Raw genomic sequence first — 13,174 nt, forward strand, 5'->3', positions numbered from 1 at the left:
AGCAAAAATTGACAAATGGGATCGAATTCAACTAAAGAACTTCCACACAACAAAGGAAACTATTATCAGAGTGAACAGACAATCTGCAGAATGGGAGAAAAATTTTGCAATCTATCCATCTGACAAAGGTCTAATATCCAGCATCTATAAGGAACTTACACAAATTTACAATAATAAGACAAACAACTTCATTAAAAGGTAGGCAAAAGATATGGACAGACACTTCTCAAAAAAAGACATTCATGTGGCCAAGAAACATGAAAAAAAGCTCAACATCACTGATCACTAGAGAAACAAATCAAAACTACAATGAGATACCGTCTCATACCAATCAGAATGGTGATTATTAAAAAGTCAAGAAACAACAGATGCTGGCAAGGTTGCAGAGAAAAAGAAATGCTTTTACACTGTTGGTGGGAGTGTAAATTAGTTCAACCATTGTGGAAGACAGTGTGGCAATTACTGAAAGATCTAGAAGCAGAAATACCATTCTACCCAGGAATCCCATTACTGGGTATATACCCAATGGAATATAAATCATTCTATTATAAAGATACATGCACGCCTTTGGGAGGTTGAGGTGGGTGGATCATGAGGTCAGGAGATCAAGACCATCCTGGCTAACACGGTGAAACCCTGTCTCTACTAAAAATACAAAAAATTAGCCAGGTGTGGTGGAGGGCGCCTGTAATCCCAGCTACTCAGGAGGCTGAGACAGGAGAATGGTGTGAACCTGGGAAGCGGAGCTTGCGGTGAGCCGAGATCACACCACTGCACTCCAGCCTGGGCGACAGAGGGAGACTCCATACCCCCCCACCAAAAGAAAAAAAGATACATGCACGCATATGTTCATTGCAGCACTATTCACAATAGCAAAGACATGGAATCAAACCAAATGCCCATCAATGATAGAGTGGATAAAGAAAATATGGTATATATACACCATGAAATACTATGCAGACATAAAAAGGAATGAGATCATGTCCTTTGTAGGACATAGATTAGCTGGAAGCCATTATCCTCAGCAAACTAATGCAGGAACAGAAAACCAAACACCTAATGTTCTCGTAAGTGGGAGCTCAGTGATAAGCGCACACAGACACATGGTGGGGACAATACACACTGGGACCTGTCGAGGGTTGGGGAGAGAGAGCATCAGGAAGAATAGCTAATGGATGCTGGGCTTAATACCAAGGTGATGGGTTGATCTGTGCAGCAGACCACCATAGCACACTTTTAGCTATGCAATAAAACTGCACATCCTGCACATATTCCCTGGAACTTAAAAGTTGAAGAAAATAACAACAAATAATAATCATCATCATCATCCTCATCATTATCATGATCTAAAATATTAGATTAAAGGAAAAAAGTAAATAATAAAAGAAAGTTTGTTTTACTTATCAAGAGATAGTGATTAGATACAAACTGTTTTTTAAAATAAAGTTTTAACTTTACAGAGAAATTGTAAAGATAGTACAGAGAGCTTCCATACCTCCTGCATAATTTCCTCTATTATTAACATCTTTTGTAAGTTGATCACCTGGCTAACATGGTGTTTGTGTCATGTTTCTCCACTGTAAAGTTTTCTTCTTCTCGTTGAACAATATATTCTCTTGAAGGAAGTCACTACGTTCTGTCCACAGTCAAGATGTAGGGCCTTATGCAAGCAGATTATCCACTTTATTGCAAGCAGATAATTTACTCTCTTGCAAGCAGATTATCCATATAATGTATGCAATTTATTATTAAAAATATAGGTTATTGGGAAATCCCAGGATGGAATGTAGAATGTGACAAATCAATCTCACTGTATTACAAATGTGGGAAGCAACATCACCACAAAGGATGAAGGATAACACGCTGATTTAAGTAGAAATGAGTGGAATTTGTAAAATTACATGCAAAAAACAGTGCATATTAAGTATGGGAATTCAGTGGAAAATGTTGTTTCATACAGAACAATTAGTTTAAAATTATTGTACTGCTATACATGTATACAAGAATTGAACAATAAGTAAGTGGATGGTGGGTAATGGGATCCAGGTGGGAAGTCAGGATTTACCCATAAGCAAAGGGAGGAGGCTAGAATAATCCATATTTTAATAGATAAGAGTTGTAGACATCAGTATGAACTCGTGTAACTTTGTATACATACGTATGGTTACGTAGAAGAAGTATTTATAGATGTGTATATACACAGGTTAGTATACATGTGTATGTTTTCTTCATCAACCTGGAAGTAAAAACATACTAGTATGTTAATGAGTATATCTGGAGCTCAGGTCTTGGTTCTGAGTACCATTCTTAAATAAAAGGAGCCAAAGCTCCTTTAAGAAATGGCCGATCTAGGCCTGGGGCTTGGAGCACCTTGTATTGCTGATGGTAAGGAAATGATGAGGAAAAAAACCCAAAAAAACAAAATTCTGCTCTGACGGAACCGTGTCAAAGGATACAGAGACACTCAAAGAGTTTCTAATAGCCAAACCTGGAATAATGGGAACTAATAAAATTAAATAATATTAGATTATAAAATGAATATGTATGCTCCCACATGGGTATCAATTATTGAATATGTAAATAAATGAGGGAAAAGAAACAAGTATCCCATGCAGAAAATAATTAAAATGTAATTTTATAAAAGATAAGACCACTAATTTTTTTTCAAATATTTTAAGGTTGATTCAGGGAAAAATACAGAATAAAAGCATGATTTTCAAATTACAAACTAGCATTAAAAAATAGTTAAAAAGTAGATCATGGGCAGAAAAAAAAAAAGAATGCAAATTGAGTATCCCTTATCTGAAGTGTTTGGGATTAGAAGTGTTTCGGGCCGGGCGCGGTGGCTCTGGTCTGTAATCCCAGCACTTTGGGAGACCGAGGCTGGTGGATCAGGAGGTCGGGAGATTGAGACCATCCTGGCTAACACGGTGAAACCCTGTCTCTACTAAAAATACAAAAAATTAGCCGGGCGTGGTGGCGGGCGCCTGTAGTCCCAGCTACTCTGGAGGCTAAGGCAGGAGAATGACATCAACCTAGGAGGTGGAGCTTGCAGTGAGCCGAGATCGCGCCACTGCAATCCAGCCTGGGCGACAGTGCGAGACTCCATCTCAAAAAGAAAACAAAACAAAGGCAAAACAAAAACAAAAAAAGATTCAGATTTTGGATTTTTTTGGAGTTTAGAGTATTTGCATCATACCTGGGTTAGCATCCCAAACCTAAAAATCTGAAATCCAAAATACTCCAATGACCATTTCCTTTGACTGTAACATTAGCGCTCAAAAAGTTTTGGATTTTTGAGCATTTTGGACATCACATTTTTGGATTTGAGATGTTCAACCTTCACTCATCAGAGAAATTAAATAAAAATGGAAGACTAAAGATCAAATGCAACATTTATTTTTTTCATATAAGAAATGTTAATTCATTAGTTCTGAGGTTATGCTAAAACCAATTCATATTGAAAAATTTTCCAGGCTATTCCAAATTGTATTGAATTTCGTGAGCTACTGATACTACAGAAAAAGTTTTTAAAAGTATCTATGTTACATTATGAAACAAAAGGCATGCAACATCTAATGCAGAGAACATTTTTGTAAAGATTATTTAAATTCTTTATACTTTTTAGAATATCAATGAAATGAACAATTTTCCAGAAGGAATTTTTTGTTAAAATTAATACTTTATGATGAAGCTTAAAATAATTTCATAAATATCAAATAAATAGAAAATAGTATCAAAGAAATAATTACCAAAAGATCATTCTCACCAAATAATTTAGGTTGTGTTTTGAAACTGATGTGTTTAACTAGTTAATATTATAAAAATTGATGGAAAGCTTCCAAATTTCTATTATGAATAAAGCAAAATCCTGTGCCAAAACATAAGAAAAATGGAACATTTAAAAAAAGAGATTAAACATCTTTGGAACCACAGCTGCAAAATATTAGCAAATCAGATGTAGCTCCTTACTAAATGATAGCGCACTCTGACCAAATAAGTTTTTATTCCAGGAATGCACTAATAATTCAATATTAGGAAACCAAATAATAATTCATCACAACAATCGATCAAAGGAGAAAAAAGAAAATTTTATCTTAAGAGACACTGAAAAAGTGCTTTAAACTAATTCAACTTCAATTATTGATAAAAAGTGTTAGTCAATTAGGAATTGGAGATCAAGAATAAATCCCCAAAATGATGAAGGCTAGCTATTTCAAACTGACAGCAAACATCATGTCTAACTGTAAAACATTAGAATCATTGCCCCTGAAGTCAGGAATAAGGGAACGATCGCTGTTATTGTTTTCTTGGTTAATTTATTTTTAAGTAAGTATTATTGATGTATAAACAGTAAAATAGTCTTTTAAGTGTACAGTTTGATGAGTTTAGACAAATGTAGTTATATAATTATCAGAATAAAAACGGAATTTTTTTTCAGTTCATCATATTTTCTCTTGCTCTTTTGCCTCTCTGTCAGTTTCCAGGCCTTGATGACAACTCTTCTGATAACTTTCCCTGTATATTTATCTTTTTTATTAGAATGTCCTGTCATATAGTATATAGCTTCTGTGCAATATATGATGCTTTCAAAATTCATCCATGTTGTTGCATATATCACTAGTTTATGATTTTTTATTGCTGGGTATTATTTCCTTATATGGATATATTACATATTGCTTATTCATTTATAAGATACATTTTTGCATTATTCCTGATGTTTAGTTAGTATGAATAAAATTGGTATAAACGTTTGTGTACATGTCTTTGTGTCAAGATAGGTTTTTGGTTCTCTTTGTTGAATATACAAAAATAGTGTCTTAGAGTGTTTTGTATTGCTATAACAGAATACTACAGACTGGGTAACTTGAAAAGAAATTTATAGCTCTGGAGGCTGGGAAGTCCAAGGTAGAGGGGCCCACATCTGGTGAGGGCCTTGCTGCTGTGTCTTCTAGGGATAAAGGTGGGAAGGCAAGAGAGCGGGAGAAAGTGAGAGAGAAAGGTGGCCAAACTCGTTCCTTTTATTGAGAATCCACTCCCATGAGAACTAATCTACTCCTGCTATAATCCCATTAATCCATTGATGAGGGCAAGCTCCTCATGACCGAATCACCTTTTAAAGGTCCCAACTCTTAACACTGTTGCATTGGGAATTAAGTTTCCAATACATGAACTTTGGGGGACATATTTAAAACACAGCAAGTAGAATTACTAGATTATATAATCAGTGTGTGTGTGTGTGTGTGTGTATATATATATGAAACTTTAAAAATATTTGTCAAACTATTTTCTAGAGAGGTATACTATTTTGCATTTCACAAGATAAGTATGAAAAGTTCTAGATTTCCATATCACCAGCATTTAATATTGTCAGTCTTTTTAATTTTAGTCATTTTAGCAGATGATAGTGACATCTCATTGTTTTTTATTTGTATTTCTACAATAACTAAAGATATTTAAACATTTTATGTACATATTTGCCTTCTGTGATTTTCTGCATCGTCAATTATGTTATTCATGAATAAAGATTTTTTTTAACTCTATCTTAAAATCTTGAAATCGGGTAATGAGAATTCTCTTTTTATTCTCTTTTAATTTCTATCTAAATTTTGGAATTATCTTCTCAATTTCTAAAAGTAAAACAAATACCTAATAATTTGGATTGAGATTGTCTTGAATCTATGCATCAGTTTGGCAGGAATTGACATTTTTTTGTATTGGTTCTTCAGAGGGACGGAACTATTAGGATATATGTATATATGAAAGGGAGTTTAGTAATGAGAATTGACTCACATGATCACAAGGTGAAATCTCACAATAGGCCGTCTGATGGGTGAGGAGGAAGGAAGCCAGTAGTGGCTCAGTCTGAGTCCAAAAGCCTCAAAGGTAGGGAAGCTGACAGTGCAGTCTTTGGTCTGTAGCCAAAAGCCTGAGAGCCCCCAGCAAACCACTGGTGTAAGGCCGAGTCCAAAGAAGGAAGAATCTGGAGTCTGATGTTCAAGGGCAGGAAGCATCCACAACAGGAGAAAGATGAAAGCTAGAATACTCAGCAAGCCAGTTTATCCCACCTTCCACCTGCTTTGTTCTAGCCATGCTGGCAGCCAATTGAATGGTGCCCACCCATACTGAGGGTGGGTCTTTTTCTCCCAGTCCACTTACTCAAATTTCAATTGCCTCTGGCAACACCCTCACAGGCACACCCAGAAATAATACATTACCAATTATCTAGGCATCCTTCAATCCACTCAAGTTGACACCTAATATTAACCATCACATTAATATTTAGTCATGTGACCCATGAGTACAGTGTTTTTTTTTTTTTTTTTTTTTTTTGAGAGGGAGTCTGGCTCTTTTGCCCAGGCTGGAGTGAAGTGGTGCGATCTCAGCTCACTGCTACCTCCGCCTCCGGGGTTCAAGCGATTCTTCTGCCTCAGCGGCCCAAGTAGCTGGGATTACGGGCACATGCCACCATGCCCGGCTAATTTTTGGAATACAGTATTTTTTAAATTTACTTAGGTCTTTTATATTTCTCAGTAATGTTTTGTGGTTTTCAGTGTACAGACTGCACATATTTTGTTAAATTTTCTAATGTTTTCCATGCTATTATAGGCAGTATTTCTAAAAATTTTAGAATTTCCAATTGAACACTGCTAGAAATAGTTGCTTTTGTTTCTAATAACCTTGTATTCTGTTATCTTGCTAAAGTCTCTCATTTCCTCATGAGCCTTTTTTATTAGCTATGTTGTGATTTTTCTCTGTAGATGATTATGTTATCTGTGAATGCACATAGTTTTTAAACATTTTTCTTATGTTAGTATTTTGTTTCTTTGTCCTGCCTTACAGTCTTTGCCAGAACTTCTGGTACAATGTTAAATAAATGTAGTGAGATCAGACATACTTGCATTGTCCCTCATCTTAGGGAGGAATCAGTCTTTCAGCATTTATATGTTAGATGTGGTTTTTTAATAGAAGTGCTTTTCAGTGTTAAATTCTCCATCATTAATTATGGAATTAAATATATTTCCTTGTATTTCTATAGCAAATATATTTTTGCATTATTATATTTTCCTGATAAACTTATCCCATTATTTTAATGTAATACAATATTTCCTTTTCTCAAGTCTAGTTTGTCTGATAGTAATATAGCCACTTCAGTTTTCTTTTGATTAGAGTTGTGTGGCATATTTGCTATTGATTTTAACCAATCTATGTCTTATATTTGTCATTGATCTCTTTGTTGGTAGCATATATTATTGTTTTTTATATGATTTTAAAATCTATGCCTTTTAATTTAGCATTTATATAATTTGCATTTAATGTAATTGATGTATATGCTTACATTTAAATATACTATCTTGTAATTTTTTTCTATTTATACTATCTGGTTTTTGTTTCTATTTTTACTTTCTATTTTTAATTTATTATAATTATATTAGTTACCATAATGTTTACTATATATATATATAAATATATATCTTTAACTTGTCACAGTCTGTTGCCTGATAATATTATGTCGCTTTATGTAAAGTATAACAAACTTAGAATACTTCATTGACTTCCTTCTACACTCTGTGCTATTTTTGGTCAAATATTTTAATTCTACATGTAAGTACCACAATACCTTGGTACTATTGTAGCTTTAGACAGTCACATCATTTAAAGATATTAAACATAAAGAATAATGTATTTTATATTTACTCACATTTTTATTCCTTCCTAGGTATTTTATTTCTTTTATAGATCCATGTTTCTATCTGGTATCATTATTCTTCTGCCTGAGAATGTCTTTTATTATTTCTGATGGTGCAGGTCTAGAGTGATAACTTCTTTTACCATGTGTATTCCTTAATATGTCTTTACTTCATCTTTATTTTTAAATTTTTCTTGATAAACTTTATTTTTAAAACAGTTTTAGGTTTACAGAAAAACTGAGTGGATAGTACAGAAATTTTCTATACATTTATCTCCCCCCACACACACATGGTTTCCTCTATTATTAATATGTGCATTTGCATAGTATATTTGTTACAGTTCGTAAGCCAATACTGGTGTACTATTGTTCACAGTTTATTCAGATTTCCTTCATTTTTACCTAATATCATTTTCCTGTTCCAGGATCCCATCAAGGATGCCACATTATGTTTCATTGCCATGTCTCCACAGACTCCTCTTGGTTGTGATGGTTTCTCACGCTTTTCTTGGTCTTGAAGACGTTGACAATTTTCTTCCATTGGAATTTGCTTGATGCTTTTCTCATGATTACACTGGAACTGTGACTTTTTAGAAGGAAGATCATAGAGGTAAAGTGCCATTTTTATTACATATAAAGCTTATTATTAACATAACTTCTTACCACCATTGATGATTTTCAGGTTCCCTTACTGTAATTCTTTTGTTTTTCAAATTGTAATCTTTGGAAGGAAAAGTCACTGCGTACAGTCTACACTTAAGGAGTGGGAGTCATGTTCCATCTCCTTTAAAGCGGAATCTCTACATAATTCACTTGTTATTCTTCTTCATTGGAGATGTGTCTCTTTCCTCATTTATTAATTTAATAATTTATAATAATATGAATACATTGATATTTATTTTATACTTTGGCATATAATCCAATACCATTTTAATTTGTTGCTCAAATTGTTTCAGATTTGGCCATTTGGGAACTCTTTCAAATGGCTACTGTGCCCATATGACATATCACCATCCAGTTTTTAAAACCTTTTTTACTTTCTACCATTAACATAATGCTCCAAGCTCATCTTGTACATTTCCCACTCCAGTCCAAGAATCAGCTGCTTATCAAAAACCTCTGGTTTATTTTATTGGAGAATAGTATTAGAAAGTAATATCTAGGTGCTAGATGTGGTCATTGTTGCTGAGGTGTAATTTCTATTTTGCCCCTTTTAGCTGACAGAGCAAGGAAACTGTCAAAGTAATTCTAAAATGGTTGCACTATTTTGCATTCCTATCGCCAATGACTAAGAGTTTCTGTTGTGCTGCATCCTCAAATATCAGCATTTGATGTTGTCAGATGTTTGGATTTTAGCCATTTTAATAGGTTTGTGCTATCTCATTGTTGTATTAATTTGCAATTCTAAAATAAAGCTTTTAAACATTTTTTTAATATCCTTATCATCTGTACATCTCCTTTGGTGAAGTGTCTGTTCAGGTATTTTGCCTGTTTTTAAATTGTGTTGTTTGTTTTATTATTGTTGAAAATTCACAGTTCTTTGTATATTTTGAAAATAAGGCCCCTATCAAATATGCATTTTGCCATAATTTTATCCCAGTCTATGGCTTGTCTTTTCATTCTCTTTACATTGATATTTACAGAGAAGAATTTTTAAATTTTTAATAAAGTTCAACTTATCAATTTTTTCTATCATGGAGCATACTTTTGGTTATATATAAAAACTATTAGGAAACACAAGTTTACCCACATTTTATAATATTTTTCTAGAAGTTTTAGGGGTTTGCATTTTACATTTAGATCTAGGACCAATTTTGAGTTAATTTTTGTAAAAGGTACAAATTATTAAATTCCTGTATTTTTTTGGTTATGAATATCTAGCACTATTTGTTAAGACTGTCTTTTCTCTGTTGTATTGCCTTTGTTCCATTATCAAAGATAAGGTGATTATAGGTAGGTAGGTCTAATTCTGGGATCTTTACTTTGTTCCCTTTATCTATGTGTCTATTATTTTGTCAGTATCATGCTGTTCTTATCACTGTAGCTGAAGCTGATGAGTCTGAAGATAATAAGTCTGAAGTTGAGTAGTAATATCAATCCTCTATTTTGTTCTTTTTCTTCACAATTGTGTTGGTTACTCCAGGTCTTTTATCTTATCATACAAACTTTAGATTCAGTTGGTCAATATTCATGAAATAGTTTGCTGAAATGTTGACTGGGTTGTGTTGAATCTATAGATCAATTTGGAAGAATGGACATCTGAACAATGTTCCATGAACATGGTATATTTTTCTACTAATTTACATCATTTAAAAATTTTTTTTTCAGGTTTTTTAGTTTTCCATATATACATCCTATACATATTTTATCATATATGTACCTAAATGTTTAATATCAAAAAAGATATTGATGTAAATAGTATTATGTTTTATTTTTAAATTCAAATTGCTCATTGCTGGCATAAAAGAAGTATTTTTCATATTTACCTTGTTTCGTATGACTTTGCTACAATTAATTCAGTGTTCCATTTTCTTGTTGATTCATTGGGATGTTCTACATAAATAATCCAGTCATCCTTTTAAAAGACAGTTTTATTTTTTCATTGATGATCTGTATACCTTTATGACCATTCCTTGTCTTACTGTACTAGGTAGGACCTCCAGTACAATATTTAATAAGACTGGGGAGAGGGGACATTCATTCTTTGTTCTTAATCTTAAAAGAAAAATATACAGGTACTCGCCACTAAGTATGATGCTATCTGCAGTTATTTTGTAGATGTTCTTTATCAAGGTGAGGAAGTTCACCTCTAGTTTTCTGAATTTTTTTTTTTTTTTTTTGCCATAAATGTATGTTGGATTGTGCCCAGTGCATTTTCTGCATCAATTGATATGATTATGTGATTTTTGTTCTTTAGCCTATTGATATGATGGATTACATAGATTGCTTTTCAAATGTAGAACTAGCTTTGCATAAATGGAATAAATGCCACTTGGTTATTTTGTATAATTCTTTTTGTACATTGTTGGATTCAACTTGCTAATGTACTGTTGAAGATATTTTATTTAGTTCCATAAGAGATATTGGCAAGTAGTTTTCCTTTTTTTAGAATGTCTTAATCTGGTTTTAGAATTGTATAATGCTGGCATCGTAGAATTAGTTAGGAAATGTCTATTTCTCTTATCTAAAAGAGATGGTAAAGTACTGGTATTGTTTCTTAAATGTTTGGTAGAATTCACCAGTGAAAGCATCTTGGTCTGGTGCTGTCTTTAAAAAAAAATTAATTATTTTTTCAATTTATTTAATAATTATAAAGCTATTCCGGTTATCTATTTCTCCTTTTGTGAATTTTTTGGAGTTTGTGTCTTTCATAGAATTGGTCTTTTTATCTAAGTTATTTAATCAGTGGGCCTAGAGTTACTCATAATATTCCTTTGTTATCCTCTTAATGTCCATTGGGTCTGTAGTGATGATGCATTTTTTTCTTTACAATATTAGTAATTTGTGCCTTCCCTCTTTTATTTTTTTGGTTAGCTTAGCCAGAAATTTGTCAAATTGATTGATCTTTTTGAAAACCAGCATTTGGGTTTGCAGACTTTACAGATTTCCTCATTTTAATTTCATTGATTTCTATTCTAATTTTCACTACATATTTTCATCCATTTTTATTAGGATTAAATTGCTCTGATTCTGTTCTTATTTTATAATATTTTATGTTATGAATATTATATAATTCATTACAGTATATAACTAATAATTGTTATAAAATGAATAATATAATAATATATTGTAATATTATTTCATAATATATGCAGTCAGTGCAATAAATTTTTTTCTATTGGTGCAGAAGGATATGCACTGTGGTGCAGAGTTTCATAGCACCATTTTTGCTATATTGCACACATTTTAATAAGTTGTCTTTTTATTTCACATAGTTAAGATTATTTTAATATTTCCATTGAGTTTTTTTTGTTTATGTTTGATCCAGGTGTTATTTAGAATAGTGTTATTTAAGCTGCATACATTTTGGAATTTTCAAGCTGTTATTAAAATTTAATTAAATCTAATTAATTTAATTCCATTCTAATCTGAGATTGTACTTTGCATTATTTCTATTCTCTTAAATATGGTATGGTAATTTTACAGTCCAGAATGTTGTCCATCTTGTTGAATATTCCATTTGAGTTTGAGAAGAATGAGTATTCCATTGTTGTTGAATGAAGTATTCTACAAATGTCAGCTAGATCCAGTTGATAAATGGGGGTGTTTATTTCAACCATGCCCTTCCCAATTTTCTACTGGTTGTATTTATCAGATGCTGAAAGAGGGGTATTGAAGTCTGTAACTATAATCATAGATTTGTCTATTTCTCATTGCTTTTGTCTCAGTTTTGTCTCTTTAATGATTTGTCTTCAGGCATGGAAAAGTGGTTCTTTTATTACTATGTAATGCCTCTCTTGTATCTCTGATAATTTTTCTTGGTCTGAATTCTGCTTATCTGAAGTTAATATAACTACCTCCACTTTCTTTTGATTAGTGTTAGCATGATACATATTTCCACGTCTTTACTTTTAACCTGTCTTGCTTTTTATTTAAAGTAGGTTTCTTGTAGACTACTTATAGTTGAACCTTGTTTTCTTTTTTAATTCAGTCTGATAGAGTGTCTCCTAATTGTTATATTTAGACCCCTCACATTTAATGTGAATACTGACATATTTTGATTAGTGTCTATTGTGTTTTGAATTTTGTATGTTAATTGCGCTTACCCTTTACTTTTTAAAAAAGTATTTTACCTTCTCTGGCTTTAACAGAGCCAGACTACTATTATTTTTTCTCTTAGTATATCAATGGTGCTTCTTTTCAAAGTATTTTAGTGGCTGTCCTAGAATTTATGATATACATTTACAACAAACCTAAGTCTACTTTCAGATAACACTATACTGTCTGGGCGCCGTAGCTCATGCCTGTAATCCCAGCACTTTGGAAGCCAAGGTGAGTGCTTTATTTGAGGTCAGGAGTTCGAGGCCAGCCTGGCCAACCTGTCTCTACTAAAAATACAAAAAATTAGCCAGGTGTGGTGGCGCATGGTTGTAATCCCAGCTACTTGGGGGGCTGAGGCAGGAGGATTGCTTGAACCCAGGAGGTGGAGGTTGCAGTGAGCAGAGATCACGCCCACTGCTCTTCAGTTTGGGTGACAGACTGAGATGCCATCTCAAACAAATAAACAAACAAACTCAGTATACTGCTTCAGGGGAGTGCAATTACCTTGTAAAAGAGTATCTCCAATTTCTCCTTTCTTTTGTTCCTTATAAAATTGCTGTAATTCATTTTACCTAACCATATTTTATCATCACTAATGTTATTCTTATTTCTTTGAACAAACAAGTATCTATGAAATCAATTAATAATTAAAACAATAAAAGATTTTATTTTATCTCCATTTATTCATTCACCAGTTTCTTTATGTGGATGTTAATTTCTTAC

The 13,174-nt window shown here is 32.8% G+C and overlaps 1 long non-coding RNA gene across 2 annotated transcripts in view; it reads left to right on the forward strand.

The window, feature by feature from the left end:
* The window catches only part of LOC129035055 (uncharacterized), a 373,137-nt gene that overhangs the window by 180,040 nt on the left and 179,923 nt on the right, over positions 1-13,174 (forward strand). For both annotated transcript variants that reach the window (XR_008502088.1, XR_008502087.1), the window contains exon 4: positions 8,164-8,300. This is a non-coding gene — a long non-coding RNA (uncharacterized LOC129035055). The remainder of the gene's footprint in view (positions 1-8,163; positions 8,301-13,174) is intronic.

Source organism: Pongo pygmaeus, chromosome 3 (genome assembly GCF_028885625.2).
Source record: "Pongo pygmaeus isolate AG05252 chromosome 3, NHGRI_mPonPyg2-v2.0_pri, whole genome shotgun sequence".
NCBI lineage: Eukaryota > Metazoa > Chordata > Mammalia > Primates > Hominidae > Pongo > Pongo pygmaeus.